This window comes from Kogia breviceps, chromosome X, assembly GCF_026419965.1.
Source record: "Kogia breviceps isolate mKogBre1 chromosome X, mKogBre1 haplotype 1, whole genome shotgun sequence".
NCBI lineage: Eukaryota > Metazoa > Chordata > Mammalia > Artiodactyla > Physeteridae > Kogia > Kogia breviceps.
Window position 1 is genome coordinate 110,002,109 of NC_081330.1, and position 17,428 is coordinate 110,019,536.

Genomic DNA, 17,428 nt, shown 5'->3' on the forward strand with positions numbered 1-17,428 from the left:
TGTCACATAAATATTCATCTAAAGTTTTCTCTAGTAAAGTTTCAATTTTATATTTATATCTTTAATCTGCCTAATGTTAATTTTGGTGTGTGCTACACAGTAAGAATCCAACTTCTTTCTTTTCAAATGATAAAACTTTCCCAAATGTAATTCGAAAAATAAACCTTCTTTGGGGCCACTATTTGAAATAAATATTTTAAAGTGCTACGTTTGTATTTAAACTTGTGTACTCATTATTCTGCTCCATAGTTGTACCTGATGTGTCTGTCTATCCCTACAACAATACCTTTACAAAAATTATTGGAGCTTTAATATGTATTTTAATACTGGAATGTAAAATTGATCATTTTATTCTTGAAAAAAATTGAACACTTTGCACAAATTTGTTCTAGGATATTTTTCTTACTACATCTTGGGAATTGGAAGCACTGGTGAAGAAATTCCCCTAATAAAAGCCTGGGCTTCAATAATTTTACCAGAAAACACTGGGAAATTTTCCAGCATCAAAAGATTCCAAATACAATGAAATTATAGCAAAGCACTAAAAGGATGAACTCCCAACTTATTTTGTAAAGCTAGTGTAAATGTTATACTAAAAGATGACATGAAAAGTAGATCAGTCTCAGGTCAAAAATATTAAATAGGGGCTTCCCTGGTGGCGCAGTGGTTGAGAATCCTCCTGCCGATGCAGGAGACACGGGTTCGTGCCCTGGTCCGGGAAGATCCCACATGCCGCGGAGCAACTAAGCCCGTGAGCCATGGCCGCTGAGCCTGTGCGTCCGGAGCCTGTGCTCCGCAACGGGAGAGGCCACAACAGTGAGAGGCCCGCATACCGCAAAAAAAAAAAAAAAAAAAAAAAAAAAAAAATATTAAATAAAGACTTATTAAAGGCAATTGATTAAATTCAGTGTCTATTCTGAGGATTCAAAGCAAACTAAGAGTACAGTTATCCATTATTTATCAAATAAAGATAATCTAAAATATCCTACTAAGAGAAAGAAATACTGTATGATCTAAATTATATGTAGAATCTAAAAAAGCAGAACTCATAGAAAGAGACTAGAATGGTGGTTATCAGGAGCTGGGGGTGGGCAGATGTTGGTCAAACTGTACAAACCTCCAATTATAGGATGAATAAGTTCTGGATGTACAGCATGGTGACTATAGTTAATAATACTGTATTTTGTTCTGAAAAGTTGCTAAGAGAGGAGTAGGCTTTAAATGTTACCACCACCAAAAATATATTGGTAATTATGTGACATGAGAGAGGTATTAGCTAAGGCTATGGTGGTAAACATTTTGCAATACATAAGTGTATCAAATCAACATTTTGTACACCTTAAACTTACACAATGTTATATGTCAATTATGCCTCAAAAAATCCTATTTAATGGTAAAAGACTAAGTTAAAAACAAGTAACCAGATCTTATGGCTATTATTTAATATTACTTTAAAAGTTCTAGTTAATGACAGGAGTCAAGAAAAATAAGAAGTATATAAGTCTTGGAAAGAGGACTGCCTGAAAAAATATGAAATACTAACTGAAAAACAATTAGGACTAATTAGAGAACTCAGTATAAAAATAAAAATATTAAAATAAATCAATAAATTTCCTTCATATCAACATTAGAAAGCAAAATAGAAAAATCCATAAATACCTAAAAGTCTATACACAAATAAAACAAAATACTTTGAGACACAAAAGACGACATGCATAAATAGAAAAACAGGTTAAATTTTCAAGTGAAAACAGTCAATGTTTTGATGTGTGTGTTCATTTCTGTCGTAAAGTGTTTTAGGGAACAATATAAAGGGTTGCTGCAGTTTCCAAAATAGCCTTGCTTGATTTATTCAGAATAAATTTACATTATTTTTTCAGGTATTTTCATTTCTTTTTATGTTATATATCCATTAGTTAATCCAGTTATCTCTTGAGTATGTGTGTATCCCCCTCTCCTCACCTTTCTTTCCTTTTCTTTCTATGCTCACTGGCACTGCCCTAGTTCAGCACCTAACTTTTCCAACAAGACCTCACCAGTAGCGGCTTTGAAACATCTTCTATGTTCTGAGTTTGGAAGGATAGTTTTGCACCTCCTTTGCCCAACTGCTATTTCACAATCTTGCTAATATTCTGAATACCCACATAAATGGAGTTTCTATTTCCTAACTTTTATATCATGAATATATTCTACATACGGCTAAAGTAACTTTTCTAAGATAAGATCAGTTGATGTCACTGCCTTCCTCAAAAATATTTACTAGTTCTCAACTGCCTACAACATATCATCTGAAGGCTTTGTGGGTTATCATTTGATACCTCTAAGATCAAGATCCAATCCCCCTTTCAGCCACATCCCCCTAAACTCTCCATTCTGTATCTATTCCCCAGCAAAACTAGGCTTCCCTTTCTCCATAACCATATTTTCACCATCCTTGAAGTCCCAGACTAAACACTACCTACCTCCCTCATGAAAGCTGACCTCACCCCTGTCTGAAATTAAAATTCTTTCTCCTTTGTGTTCCGGTAACAATTTGTTTGCAAATCTACACCAGCATTTATTCTACCATTTCATTATGAAATATTTATTATATGTGGTTATTTGTGGACTGTATAAATGGTAAAGTCCTTCAAAGGAGAGTTCATGAAATATTTATACTTTCGTTCCCTACAGCACCACAGGCACAGTATCTTGTATTTAGTAAGTAATCAATAAATGTTTGATGAATTATTAAAATTAGTAACTTTATGGAATATAAGGGGGTACATATTACTCTCTTCAATTTAATTATAGCTATCATTTTCAGATGTTCAGCATGTTCCACATAATATGCTAAGCAACTTCCATTTTATTCTCACAGCTTGATGAAATAGGTATTATTAGTCTCATTTGTCACACAATATACTAAGCACCTTACATTTCATTCCACTTTATTCTCATACAACCCTATGAACTAGGTATTTAGTGGCCTCATTTTTCAGTTAATCAAGAGAGTGTATCTTGCCTAAAAGTGGTAGACCCACAGTTCAAACCTAATTTGACTCTAAGCCTGACTGTGTGTGTGTGTGTGTGTGTGTGTGTGCGCGTCTCTGTGCGCATGCATGCATGCACACATGCAAACTAGTAGAAGTAAAGATAGATATCAAGCCCTAAGAATGAAGGAGTGTGATGAAAGTTCCAGAAGAAACATGTACAAGACACTGTGTACAAATATTTGCTACTTTGGAGCCACGAAGAATCACAAAGAAAGAAAAGGGTGGGGGCACTTCTTTTTTTGTTTTCCTCTGGCAAAGAGCACTAAACTAGGGGACCAAGAGAGCAATGGTTCAGTACAATTAAGAAAGACTTGGGCAGCGTTGCTGCGTGGCGGCACCATGCTGGTCACCCTGAAGACCCTCCAGCAGCAGACCTTTAAGATCGACATCGACCCAGACGAGATGGTAAGAGCACTGAATGAGAAGACTGAATCTGAAAACGGTAAAGATGTCTTTCCTGTAGCAGGTCAAATATTAATTTAGCAGGCAAAATCCTCAATGATGATACTGCTCTAAAAGAATATAAAATTGATGAGTAAAACTTCGTGGTAGTTATGGTGACAAGACCCAAAGCAGTGACACCACCAGCACCAGCTACAACTCAGCAATCGAATTCTGCCACCACTACCACAGTTAGTTCCTCCACAGCACCAGCTGTGGCTCAGGCCCCAACCCCTGCCCTCACTTTGGCCCCCACTCCCACACCTGCATCTGTCACTCCAGCATCAACGACAGCATCTTCTGAACCTGAACCTGCTAGTGCAATGAAAGAAGAGAAACCTGCAGAAAAGCCACCAGAAACACCAGTGGCTGCTAGCCCAACATCAACTGACAGTACATCAGGTGATTCTTCTCGGTGAAACCTATCTGAAGATGCAACAAGTGCACCTGTGACAAGTCAGTCTTAGGAGAATATGGTAACTGAAATCATGTCAATGCGCTATGAACGAGAGCAAATAATTGCAGCCCTGAGAGCCAGTTTCAACAACGCTGACAGATCAGTGGAGTATCTTTTAATGGGAATTCCCGGAGACAGAGAAAGTCAGGCCGTGGTTGACCCTCATCCAGCAGCGAGTACTGGGGCTCCTCAGTCTTCAGTGGCTGCAGCTGCAGCAACTACGACAGCAACGACTACAGCAACAAGTTCTGGAGGACACCCTCTTGCATTTTTACGGAATCAGCCTCAGTCTCAACAGAGGAGACAAATTATTCAACAGAATCCTTCCCTGCTTCCAGCATCGCTACAACAGCTAGGTCGAGAAAATCCTCAGTTACTGCAGCAAATTAGCCACCATCAGGAGCATTTTATTCATGTTATATTGAACCAGTTCAAGAAGCGGGTGGTCAAGGAGGAGGGGGTGGAAGTGGCAGTGGAGGAATTGCAGAAGCCGGATGTGGTCATATGAACTGCGTTCGAGTCACGCCTCAGGAAGAAGAAGCTATAGAAAGGTTAAAGGTACCAGGATTTCCTGAAGGACTTGTGATACAAGCATATTTTGCTTGTGAGAGGAATGAGAACTTGGCTGCCAATTTTCTTCTACAGCAAAACTCTGATGAAGATTGAAAGGGACTTTTTTCATCTCATACTTCACACCAGTGCATTACACTAACCTTGTTCACTGGATCATCTGGGATGACTCGGGCTCATGTCCACATACCTGGTATAAGGTAGTGGATTGCCGGGGGTGGGAAGGGGGGATCCAGGATGCAGGGCGGGGACGAATACCGTGCATGCCTGCTTCAATTAGCAGATGCCACAAATCCACACAACGTGTAAAATATTGTACAACCAAAAGTCAGCTTTTGCAGGTCTTTATTTCTTCTATAAAAAGTAGGTAACTTTTCCTAGGTTTCACTCTTTTAGTGTACTAGATCCAGAAACTTAGTGTCATGCCCTGCTTTATATTTCTTTGACTTAACATTGGTTTCAGAAAGGGCCTTTGCTACCTAGAATCTACGGTCCCTATTCTATGTCAACACTGGATAACGGCTTTGTGAAACTGAAAAAAAAAAAAAACTGGAACAACTGTAAACAGAAATGCCAAATTATTGATGGTTATTGTTGCTGCTTCAAATAGGTATAAAATTAATGTGTAAGAAAGCCCATGCTTTCATGATAAATACTTGGGGTTGAGGGGGGAGAGGGGGAATCTTTTCTTAAAATGAAAATAATTACTGCTATTTTAAATTTCTTGATCATTGAATGTGAGACCCTTCTAACATGATTTGAGAAGCTGTACAAGTATAGGCAGAGTTATTTTCCTGTTTACATTTTTTTTTGCTTTGTTTTGGGAGGAAATTGTTAGGTGTCTAATTACTGTTTACTTCATTGTTATATTGCAGTAAAAAGTTTTAAAACCACAGGTACATGTTTGCTTTTGATGTATCCCTTTGTGGAATTAGCACTTTGGGGCCAATGGAGAAATGCAGCATCCACCATCCCTGTCTTCCCCTTCCCTCAGCAGAAATGTGTTTGTCAGCAAGTTGTGAATTCCAACTGCTGCCTTTTTTAAAAAACACAAAATGCTGACTCAGCTTAAAATTAATGCAAGTGTCTCAAAACTGAGTTTCTGATATTTGTAAATGTTTTTCCTCATTAGATAAGAATGTATGACCATTAAAGTCATTTAGGATTATGTGCTTTTGAAAAGAGAAGGTGGAACACTACAATCAGGCATCTTTTATTGCATTGGACAGACAGGAGAAATCTTTTGGAAGGGTTGGGAGGTGTGGCTGGAAAAGTACTTTGGAAAATGTACAATCAAGACATCTCATATTAAGAAAAATCTTAATAGCAAAAAAAAAAAAGAAAAGAAAGACCTGGGCAAAATAGGTAAATTGTATGGTATGTGAATATCACAATACAGCTATTAAAATAATTATTTGAGGAGCTGTTTAAAATACAGATCTATGTGTTCTACCTCAAGGAATTCTGCTTATGCAGATCTGGAGGGACACAGGAATCTGCATTTCTGGAAATCACTTCTAGTTAATTCTGATGCAAGAGTTTTTAACTGCTCACATTTTCAGAATCACTGGCATAGAGGGTTAAAAATGCAAAGTCATTATATTTAGTTTTTCAGTTCACATATCTTCAGTGGTGCCATTCATATTATATGCTACATGAATGTCACCCTATGAAGTTGTCCAGTGCGCAACATGTACGAATGTGAGCAACATCCCTTTAAAAGTACAAGGTACGATGGGAGAAGAGAGGACTAACATTTCCTCGGTACCTATGATCTGCCAGTTACTGTGCTATGCAAGATAGAGAGACTGATATGTAAGCTATATCTATCTATCCTACTAACATCTTTAAAGTTAGATGTTATCACCTCTGTTGTACATATGAAGAAACTTACGTTCAGAGAACTTTAACATTCCCCATGTTACACAGCTAGCAATTATTCCTTCATCCATTTGATTTATAAACAGCAATTAATGTTTACTGTAAGCCTGGCACCAAGAGAACTAAAACCAAACAATTAAAAGAAAAGTTATTAGAAGAACAGTACCACCGAAAGAATTCCAACCTTGTACACTATAGGGCAATGAAAACTCTATATGGAAAACAGACTGAAGTAGTCACCTGTGATGAGATGGTACTTTGTATTGATACTGGAACTAAGAACATCATAAAAGGATCCATATGAATGTATCACAGTATGCTCTCACCATAAATGTCATCTTCTTGCAGCAATGACCAAGAAAGCCATCAAATAGCATTTCGGTCTTTTTAAACCCATAAACATTCACTGAGTAAACACTCTGTCAAACCCTTGATAAGGATAACAAGAAAGTGCCCTGTGCTTTTGATACAACCTCAGAGGAACCTACTTGTAAGTTATGGTGGCGTTCCAAATGGTTTGATGAAAATCACAAGGCCATTAAAATGTTCATTTTTCCTAAAAATCTAACTGATCCAAGTGGCCACTTTTCTTCTCCATCTTCCTGGGTGAAGATATTGCATCCTCCTCGACTCAGTCTTCATGTCATTAAGTAAATATAATACCTGAAAAAGAAAACTATCCTCTAAAGACACACAGTGCCAAGGGCTTATTATGGTAGCTTTTGAGGATATTTAAAAGATTTCTTGATTTGGAGTAGAACTGGCAATGATTGTGCTGAACCACTTCTCTGAAATGGTTAGCAAAATTAGAAAGGGAAAATAACTAACTGAATTCTTATATCCAAGGGGCATTACCAGAAAAAAACACGAAAGTACAGTCCTGCTTAGCTTCACAGTGTTTTCCTGTTTTCATAAAGAAAATGCTATTACCTTCATTAAAGGTAAAACATTAATAATCAGGATTTTTTACAGTACATGTAAATATGCTATGAGCTCAGAATAGAATATCAGGAAGTGTTACTCTTGCAAAACCAAAGTGAATTAATTATCAGCTTTAAACATATCATTTAACAAGCTAGCACTAGGCAAAAAAAGTTATACAAGATGATGAAAAGGGAAGAAAATATGATGGTACAGTTGAGAAAGAATTTAAGACAGTCTGTCACCCAGAAGGACCCAAGTATCATTTTCAATCTCATCAGTACTTTAATATGATATCCAACTTGTCCTTGGCCTTCTCACAAACTTTGCTCTTCTTTGGAACAGCCAGTAGGACATTTTTGCTCTTCAAATACGAGTATTTCAAGATCTCAATGGAATTATCATTACACTCAGTCTCTTCACCAAAGCTCTTTATCACCAAACCACCACATGTAACTTTTACATTTAAAGCTCCTAGTAGGAGCTTTGAAATTGGAAATTCAAAATATCAATATTCTATTTGACCTTCTGCTCCATCCTTGCCAAAAAAATAATATCACAAAGGCAAAAATAGAAAATATTTTAACACATTACTATGTAAAAACTCAAGCATATACAAAAATAGAGAAAGGAGTAAAATGAACACCCATGTATATATTACACAGCCTCAAAAAATAAGCTATACACAATCTTGTTTCCTCTCCATTCCCATTCACCCTCTCCTTATATTATGTTTATACAAATTCCATATAAGTATCTTTCATACATAAACTAGTTCAGTTTATATTTCTAAAAATTAAGAAGGCCATTTTGTGCTAGTACCATACTGTTATGATTACTGTAGCTTTGTACTAAAGTCTGAAGTAGAGGAGGGTGATACCTACAGTTTTGATCTTCTTCCTCAAGATTATTTTGGCTATTCAGGGTCTTTTTTGTTTCCACACAAAATTTGAAATTATTTGCTCTGGTTCTGTGAAAAATGCCAATGGTATTTTGATAGGGATTGCACTGAATCTATAGACTGCCTTGGGTACTATGGTCATTTTAACAATATCAGTTCTTCCAATCCAAGAACACAGTATATCTTTCCATCTGTTTGTGTTGTCTTCAATTTCCTTCATCAGTGTCTTATAGTTTTCGGGGGTCTTTTACCTCCTTAGGTAGTTTTATCCCTAGGTATTTTATGCTTTTTGATGTGATGGTAAGTGGGACTGTTTCCTTAATTTCTTTTTCTGATAGTTTGTTGTTGATATTTAGAAATGCAACAGATTTCTATTTATTAATTTTGTATCCTGCAACTTTACCGAATTCACTGATAAGTTCTTGTAGTTTTCTGGTGGTGCCCTTAGGATTTTCTGTGTATAGTATCATGTCATCTGCAAACAGTGACAGTTTTACTTCTTCCTTTCCAATCTGGATTCCTTTTATTTCTTTTGCTTCTCTGACTGCTGTGGCTAGGACTTTAAAAACTGTGTTGAAAAAAAGTGGCAAGAGTGGATATCCATGTCTTGTTCCTAATCTAAGACAAAATGCTTTCAGCTTTTCACCATTGAGTATGACGTTAGCTGTGGGTTTCTCACATATGGCCTTTATTATGTTAAGGTATGTTCACTCTATGCCCATTTTCTGGAGAATTCTTATCATAACTGGATGTTGAATTTTATCAAAAGCTTTTTCTGTATCTATTGAGATAATCATATGATATTTATTCTTCAATTCATTAATGTGGTATATCAAAAACACACAAAGATCAATGTAACAGAATACAGAGCCCCAAAATAAACCCTCACACTTATCAAGGTCAATTAATCTATGACAAAAGAGGCAAGAGTATATAATGGAGAAAAGACAGTCTCTTCAGTAAGTGGTGCTGGGAAAACTGGACAGCTACATGTAAAAGAATGAAATTAGAACACTCTCTAACACCATACACCAAAATTAACTCAAAATGGATTAAAGACCTAAATGTAAGAGCAGATACCATAAAACTCCAAGAAGAAAACATAGGCAGAGCATTCTTTGACATAAATCACAGCAATATTGTTTTGGATCCATCTCCTAGAGTAATGGAAATAAAAACAAAAATAACCAAATGGGACCTAATTAAATTTAAAAGCTTCTGCACAGCAAAGGAAACCACTGATGAAATGAAAAGACAACATACTAAATGGAAGAAGATATTTTCAAATTATATGACTTATATGTGGAATCTAAAAAATACAACTACTGAATAACACAAAAAAGCAGATTCACAGATGTAGAGAACAAACTATTGGTTACCAGTGGGGAGCAGGGAGAGGGAAGGGACAATATAGGGGTGGGGTAAAAAGGGTTATTATGAGATTACATGAAATCATTTGTGTGAAACTTCTGAGAATTCTAAAACACTTTAAAATGTAAAAAATCTTTCATTCAATAAAAAAGAGAAAAATAAATTTTTAAAAGGCCATTTTAAAACATAACCATTATCTCACTTTAAAATAAATCATGGGCTTCCCTGGTGGCGCAGTGGTTGAGAGCCCACCTGCCGATGCAGGGGACGCGGGTTCGTGCCCCGGTCCGGGAAGATCCCACATGCCGCGGAGCGGCTGGGCCCGTGAGCCATGGCCGCTGAGCCTGCGTGTCCGGAGCCTGTGCTCCACAACGGGAGAGGCCACAACAGTGAGAGGCCCGCATATCACACACACAAAAAATAAATAAATAAAATAAATCATGAATATAATCAAGTATTCATAAATGATCAAATTACTCTGATAAAATAAAAACTATTTGATGACATCTGTAAGCTATAATAATAATTACAGTTGCACAAATAAAACTGCAGTACTGTAATTCTCAATAAGCTTTGAAAAACAAGTCTTGCTGGGGATTAATGACTTTTAGAATCTGACAGAGAAAAAAAGAAGTTTATCATGTCTTCTGATAATCAAATGATTTCAGTAGTCACACTACCTATCATTTAATTCATTTAGTTAATTGAAAGTTAAAGTACTAGAGCTATCATCAATAACATTAGAGCATTTGGGTTTAACCAAAAAGGTGAGAGAGGATGACAACTTAATCAGGAAACTAGGGCCAAATGTGATCACAGGGCCTTCTAACCTTCTTTTACCCACTTCCTACATTTATTTCCCTTGGTAAAGGTAAAATTTAAAATTAGCTCATTAATTTTCCTGTGATTTTCTGTTAAGTTTGGACTTAAATTCAACAGACATTTAGCACCTTTAGAAGTGTTGTGATTCTGGTTACTTACTGAGTCTCAGTGTTTTGACATGTAAGATAGAAATGAGTAATTTGCCATGCCCCTCTCAAAGGGATGTTGGAAAGTTAATATAAAATAAGTATCTCTATAAGGAGAGATGCAAACACGACACGTTACTATTATTCCACGATTCAGAATAACTTGCCAACAATACAACTTAGGAAGTCATGTAGCTGAGTGTCTTTTCATATTTATCTTTACTCCTAGGCTCCATGGTGTAATGAAAAATAGACTGAAGGAGGAATGCATTTTTTATTATTAAAGCACATACAGAATTTATTTTGATTTTAGTAGTAATTTATTTTAATGGGGCCTGATTTCAAGGATGATGCGTGGTGGTGCTATTTATAATTGTTCAGTATTTCTATGTTGAGACACTATTCTTCCAATTCTTTCTTCCAGGAATTATTAACTCCTTGTGCTGGCAACACACACTATAAAGAAAGTTAAGGTTCTGCTGTAGGTTCTCATGGTTTAGTGGCAAAGGCAAACAAATAGTCTATTATAATGGAGTATGTTGTAGGCTATGATGTGTGTTTGAAGAAGCCTTGCAGCACACTTGGTCCCATCCCAAATGTCCATAAGGCATTTGGTCCACACCAAAAGGTCCTTGCTATTTTGTCTTATTTAGTCCAAGCCAACAGATCCTTGATATTTGGTCCTGTCCAAAACCATTTGGCACGGACCACATATGTTCATCGACGTTTTAGACAGGACCAAATATCAAGGACCTTTTGGTGCAGACCAAATGTCTTATGGACATTTGGATAGAACCATATGTCTGCTAACCTTGAAGAACATGTTATGAGTCAGTTGAGAAGACACATCTAAATCTGAAGGGTATGAGGATTAGGGTAGAGACCTGTGTCGGACAAGATTTCTCACAGAAGGTAACGCTTCAGTTTAAGGTAATGTTTGAAAAACATGAAGGTGTTAGCACACTGAAGGTAGAAAAAAGGACAAAGGCATATGCTAGAATGAAGAGGGTGAATGACAAAATGGTAAAATGTTAATGCAAAATTAGGACATAAAGATCCATCTGGTAGAATGTGGCCTATACCAAAGCAGAGATCTTGATCTTGGTTGTTCATAGTTGATTTCCCAAACAACAGAAGGGCCACTGAAGGCCATGAATGTGAGATTAACATGATCATATTTAAGATTCAGAAAGATCACCCTGGCAACAGTGTAAAAACATTCATGAATGAGCCAGGCCAGAAGCTGGAAGACCAAGTAGGCCACAGTGGTTCTCATAAGACACAATCAGGCTGTCAACCCGACAATTCCACTCCTAGGTATACACCCAAGAAAAATGAAAACGTGTTCATACTCGTACATGAATGTTCATAGCAGCATTACTCATAATGCCCCAAACTGGAAATAACCCAAACGAATATAACTGATAAACAGATAAATAAAATTTGGTATAGTCACACAATGCAATATTTTTCAGCAAGAAAAGGAATCAAGTATGGATACACACTACCACATGAAAGAACTTTGAAACATTATGCTAGGTAAACTACCCAGGCAAAAAAGGCCTCATGTCATATAATTCCATTTATAGGAAATGTCCAAAAGAGGCAAATCCACAGAGACAGAAAGTAGATGACTCATTACCTAGGGCTGGGCAGGGAGAGGAGGGATATGGGTACAGTATCTCTTTTAGGAAGAACCAAATTGTTCTAAGATGAGACTGTGGTGATGGTTGCACAACCCTGTGAATATATTAAAACCATTGAGTCGTACACTGTAAACAGGTGAACTGGATGCTATTTGAATTCTATCACAATAAAGCTGTTGAGAGAGAGAGAGAAAGAGACGGAGAATGAATGAATGGGAATGAATCAAGGTAGGGATGGGTAGAAAATGTGGAAAGTAAGTACTGATATTAAGGACACTCCAGAACTAAGTGGAAGATATATTCTCATTCATGTTAAGAAGCACATGAGCTGGAGACACTGATTCTTAAAATGGTAAGCCATAGCTGCCGTTCACAAAGCAGTTACAATTTTGCAGGCCTTGTCTCAATTGCTTTACATTTTTACAACATTTATTATTCATAATAACACAACATAAGTATGCCTATTTTACAGGTCATTAGACTGAGGCATAGAACAGTTAAGTAACTTGCCTACAGTCACACATCTACAAGGCGTCACCACCATAATTTGAACCCAGGCAGCTGGTGTCCAGAATCTGTGCTGTTAATCACTATGTGATTCAACCTATCCTGTTTGGTATACAAGAATTGCCAATTACAAGTCTACAAAATATGGGATTTCACAAAAGCAGAGACCTCATGCCTAATTAAGGTGTTTTAATGACTTAGGTAAACACACCTGACATCTTTCAAAGTAAAATCTAAGAAGATTTTCCGTGAGCAAATGCTCTAAGAGGCAGTGTAACCCACTGCATAATAGCTGAGATTTCTGAGCCAGGCAAACTTGAGTTCAAATCCAAGTTTCATGACTTACTAGCTGTGTGGTCTTAAGAAGGGCATTTAATTTATCAGTATGATAATACATACCTCATAGTGTTCCTCAACAGATTACATGAGACAACATACAGTATCTGACACAGATATAAACCCAATAAATAGTGATTTATTATTATTTCGGCAATCAGCCTTTGTATTGCCTGGAGTTTAACTATTTTCACAGTTATGCTTCTGATTTATTAATTCTTTGAGAGTAACTGTTACTGAATTGCTAGATAAACAGAGTACCTTGCTAATATATTGGTTTTAACTAGAAACCCTACAAAGGAGAAATCTAATGCCACTAGATTTTGTGGGAAAATCTGATGGACATAAAACATTGTCATATAACACATTAACATTCATTTCAATATTCACCTAATTAATATAGATAACTCATAGATTCTTCATAGAAAGATATCAAGACATAAGTAGCAATTTAAGTCAAATAATAGATGCTATAAATGCAATTCCATTTCACATCCACTATAAGTAATATCCCTCTTTTGCATAACACATCAGTGACAGCATCTAAAATTAAAATAACTATTTAAACGTTCTAAAGAAAGCTTTTCAAGATCCAAGTTTTTATTTGTCTAGGAAAAAAACAGTTGGATGTTCTGTTATTTCCTATTTGCAGATGCATAAAGCAATCACTTTAGAAAATGAACTCTGTTAAAATTTATAGCTGGTGAGTTCTCATTTAGTCTAATCTATGCTGGCTCAGTTTAACTACCGCATTGTCAGTGCCCGTCTTACTAAGCACACCCAGCAAATTTCACAATGGCCAACGTCATAATAATGAATTATACATATTTTCCAAACATTACAATGTAACTGCACATTTTATGGAAACGGAACAACAGGAGAAAATTTAAAAGGAAGAAAGATGCAATAAAGATGAATTTCCATTAAAGGCCAGGCACCCGAACACTGATGTGGTTACTTATTTTTCCTCACGTGTAGATTAATGACAGTGTTTACCCCTTGATATTGACAAGCACATAATACATCTTGACAAATGACTAAAGAGGCTGCAGTAGAGTTTATTTCTTGGTAGTGTCAACTGCCCTTCCTTTGGCATGATATGAAAATTACGTCAGCTGTAATTTTTAGTAAGACCCTTCTGTGGGGTTTTCTTATAACTTTATAAAACAAGTGTGATAAATTGATGATGCTAGCAAGTGTCGGCTGCAGTGAGTGGTTTACTGGACATTCCATCTGGTTTTTAAATCAGAAGAATGATGACAATGTTACACATTAAAATCAATAGTTATTTAATATTCCTATAAAACCTAAAGGTTTGTGATAAAGGGTTAAATATAATCCACTCTGCCTTGTAATACTTGTTTAAGCAAGACTATTGCATTAAATTACTGCTCAATCAGGAAACAAGTAATCAAATGAGGTGCAGTTTTGGGCGTTAGGTGAGAAAGAATAATGGCAGCTTTAAGCATAAGCCCTCAAAGAAGAAATCTGAATTTTTGTTTTTTAATTTCAAAATGGGATTTCTAAGCTAACTTAGGACTCTGATAAACATTTAACATTATTGTGGCAGATGTGCATTTCAAAACTATTTGGGCAATGTTTGGAACTAAAAAAGAGAATTGCAAAAGAATTTTTATTTTCTCAATGTTCACTTTTATTATGCTTTTCTACATCCTGATCAATTGAATTCTGTATCTGAAATAATATTTTATTGGTGCAGATTAATGACATGTGTTGAGGCTACCTCTCTATCAAGCAAGAAATCTACTTTTCTATCAAATACAGCTTTAAGCATATCAAATTTAAAGTTACAGTAGGAACGATAAGTGAAAGTATTTAGGTGAAAGTGAGAGAGAGCAGACAGGGTCTAGTAGGAGGCAGAGACTAGGGAGGGATATACATTGCAAAATTGGGGACAAAGAGGTGGTGAGAAGTATCTTGAGAAAGGTGGGGGTGAAAAGGGAGAACGGCACAGAGGGTAAAAGCTGTCCCCTTGTGTATACAAACATCGGAAGAGAGGAATGAAGAGAACCACTAAAGGAGCTGGTGGAGGTGCCAGTGGAATGCAGAGAAAGAATCAGGACATCGGGGCAGGTAAGAAATTCCAGAAAGAAATCCAAAAAATGGAAAAAGGGGTAATTAACCATCTCTACTTTTGCCTGAATTTCAGGGAGAATGAAGATTATCAAATGCCACTAGACTGATAATAGAGATCGCTGCACTTCAAAAGCACACTTTAATGAACAGTTGAGGGCAGTGAGTGAAGGAGTCAGTATATACGTATTAAAAAAAAAAAAAAATAAGGGGACTTCCCTGGTGGCGCAGTGGTTAAGAATCCGCCTGCCAATTCAGGGAACACGGGTTCAAGCCCTGGTCCAGGAAGATCTCACATGCTGTGGAGCAACTAAGCCCGTGCGCCACAACTACTGAGCCTGCACTCTAGAGCCCGCGAGCCACAACTACTGACGTCTGCATGCCTAGAGACCGTGCTCTGCCACAAAAGAAGCCACTGCAATGAGAAGCCCACACACCGCAACAAAGAGTAGCCCCCGCTCGCGGAAACCAGAGAAAGCCCGCGTGCAGCCACAAAGAACCAACGCAGCCAAAAATAAATAAATTAAACAATTTTTTTTAAAAATAGTAACGATAGTTACAGACCTAATTCTGGAATTCTCCATCCTTAAAGGAAGGAAAAGGAAGTTGGAAATATATGAAGGGTTCAAATAAAACTTGTTGCTGTTGTCACACACGACAGAAAGACAGCTCCCTGCTTTTACTCACAGGCAAGGAAGACACTGAGTAAAACTGATTATTAATTTTTGAATGATAGAGAAAAAGGAGGGATCCAGGGAAGAATCAAAGAAGAAGAAAACACAAAGTAGGAAAGGGAAAAGGGATCTTTCTCAATGACAGAAATGCTGGTAGAAATGTGTGCTTCAACAGTGCATAATGAAATGTTTTTAAATGTCAATATGTATAGCTTGTATAACAAATACCCATGGAACTTTTATTTCTAGGATTTAAGGCAGAGATTTACCAAGAATAGAGAATGGGATGAATAAAACAGACCACTGCAGAATTACTAACAATGGAAATGTCATCAACTTGTGATGTCTCTTACAGATATGACAGCACTAAAGTCCCAGGTTTTATCAGTCAACTCTAAAACAAACAAAAAAATAGATATGTAAATTTAACCTCCAACTACAGGGTTAAATGGAATACAGAGAAGCATGGCATTTTGAATGGATGACCTGTTAACGACCTCTAAATTACATAAATTAAGAAATGAAATGATCAGAAACTTGGGGGCAGTTTAATTCTGGTATCATGGGAGAATTAAACATTGGTTAAATAGGATTCCTGAATAGCATCATAGGAATTCTTATTTAGGAGAAGAATGACTTGATACTGGAAAAGTGTATTCAAACTTCTTCCAGAGTCCTCCTATGTTCTCAGTCCCTCTCTCCTTTACCACCCACATCTCCTAGGTGTATAGTCCACACCCATTGCCTTCCCCTCCTCCCCTCTTACTTCACTAGTCATCCCTGAAATTCAACTTACTAAGGTCACCTAAGCCCTCCTAATTGCCAAATCCAATGGATAAGTTTGTTTTATCTTACTGAATTTATCTCTTGATTGTGAAATGTTTGATCATTCTATCATTCCTGAAATTCTTCCACTGGTTTCCTTGAAATCACATTCATTTGCTTGTTTATTCATTTACTAAATAAATAATAATTTTAAAACAGTGATTTGCCAAGAGTCTTTCCTCCAGCTGGCTTTCCTTCTTTATATGAGCATTTTGGTACTGTACTTCCCTCTCTGACCCCTTAAATGTTCTCCTCACTTGACATAAAACTCTAGGTAACCGTACCTAACCTCATGGTTTTAACTATCACCGGTAACAATAATTTCTATTGAAGGACATGGGGAGCATGGACAGAAATACCCTATGGAACACATCAACATCTCTGATAGGCAGGCCTTTTTAAACTATAATTCTCCACATGGTAGATTCTAATATACCCTATTTCTGGAATGAGAATCACTGGCATGCCAAGAGGGATGCCACTAATGAAATTCTGTTGTACTTCTGGAATACACGGAGGCAGAAAAATTGGGGGAGCTACTGAAACTCTAGGACAGGTGTTACCAAATCTATATCTATGGAGTAGGCCAAGCACCAGTTCAAGAACAAGTGGACGCTACAGAGACCTCAAACTCTCTACATCTGAAATCAACACCACCTACCCCCAATATCACTACCCCTCCCAGCCCACAATGTCCCCTTCTCTGGTAGCCTCCATTATATATGGTAGCACAATCATCTACCCAGTGACCAAAGCATGAAACTTGTAAATCTTGTCAGGTATTTCCATCTCTCTCCATTT

The 17,428-nt window shown here is 36.9% G+C and overlaps 1 protein-coding gene and 1 pseudogene across 1 annotated transcript in view; one reads left to right on the forward strand and one right to left on the reverse strand.

Annotated features, from left to right (window-relative positions):
• The window catches only part of IL1RAPL1 (interleukin 1 receptor accessory protein like 1), a 1,372,082-nt gene that overhangs the window by 885,928 nt on the left and 468,726 nt on the right, over nt 1–17,428 (reverse strand). The gene's annotated exons all lie outside the window — the stretch shown is intronic.
• LOC131748253 (UV excision repair protein RAD23 homolog B pseudogene) lies at nt 3,375–4,600 on the forward strand (annotated as a pseudogene).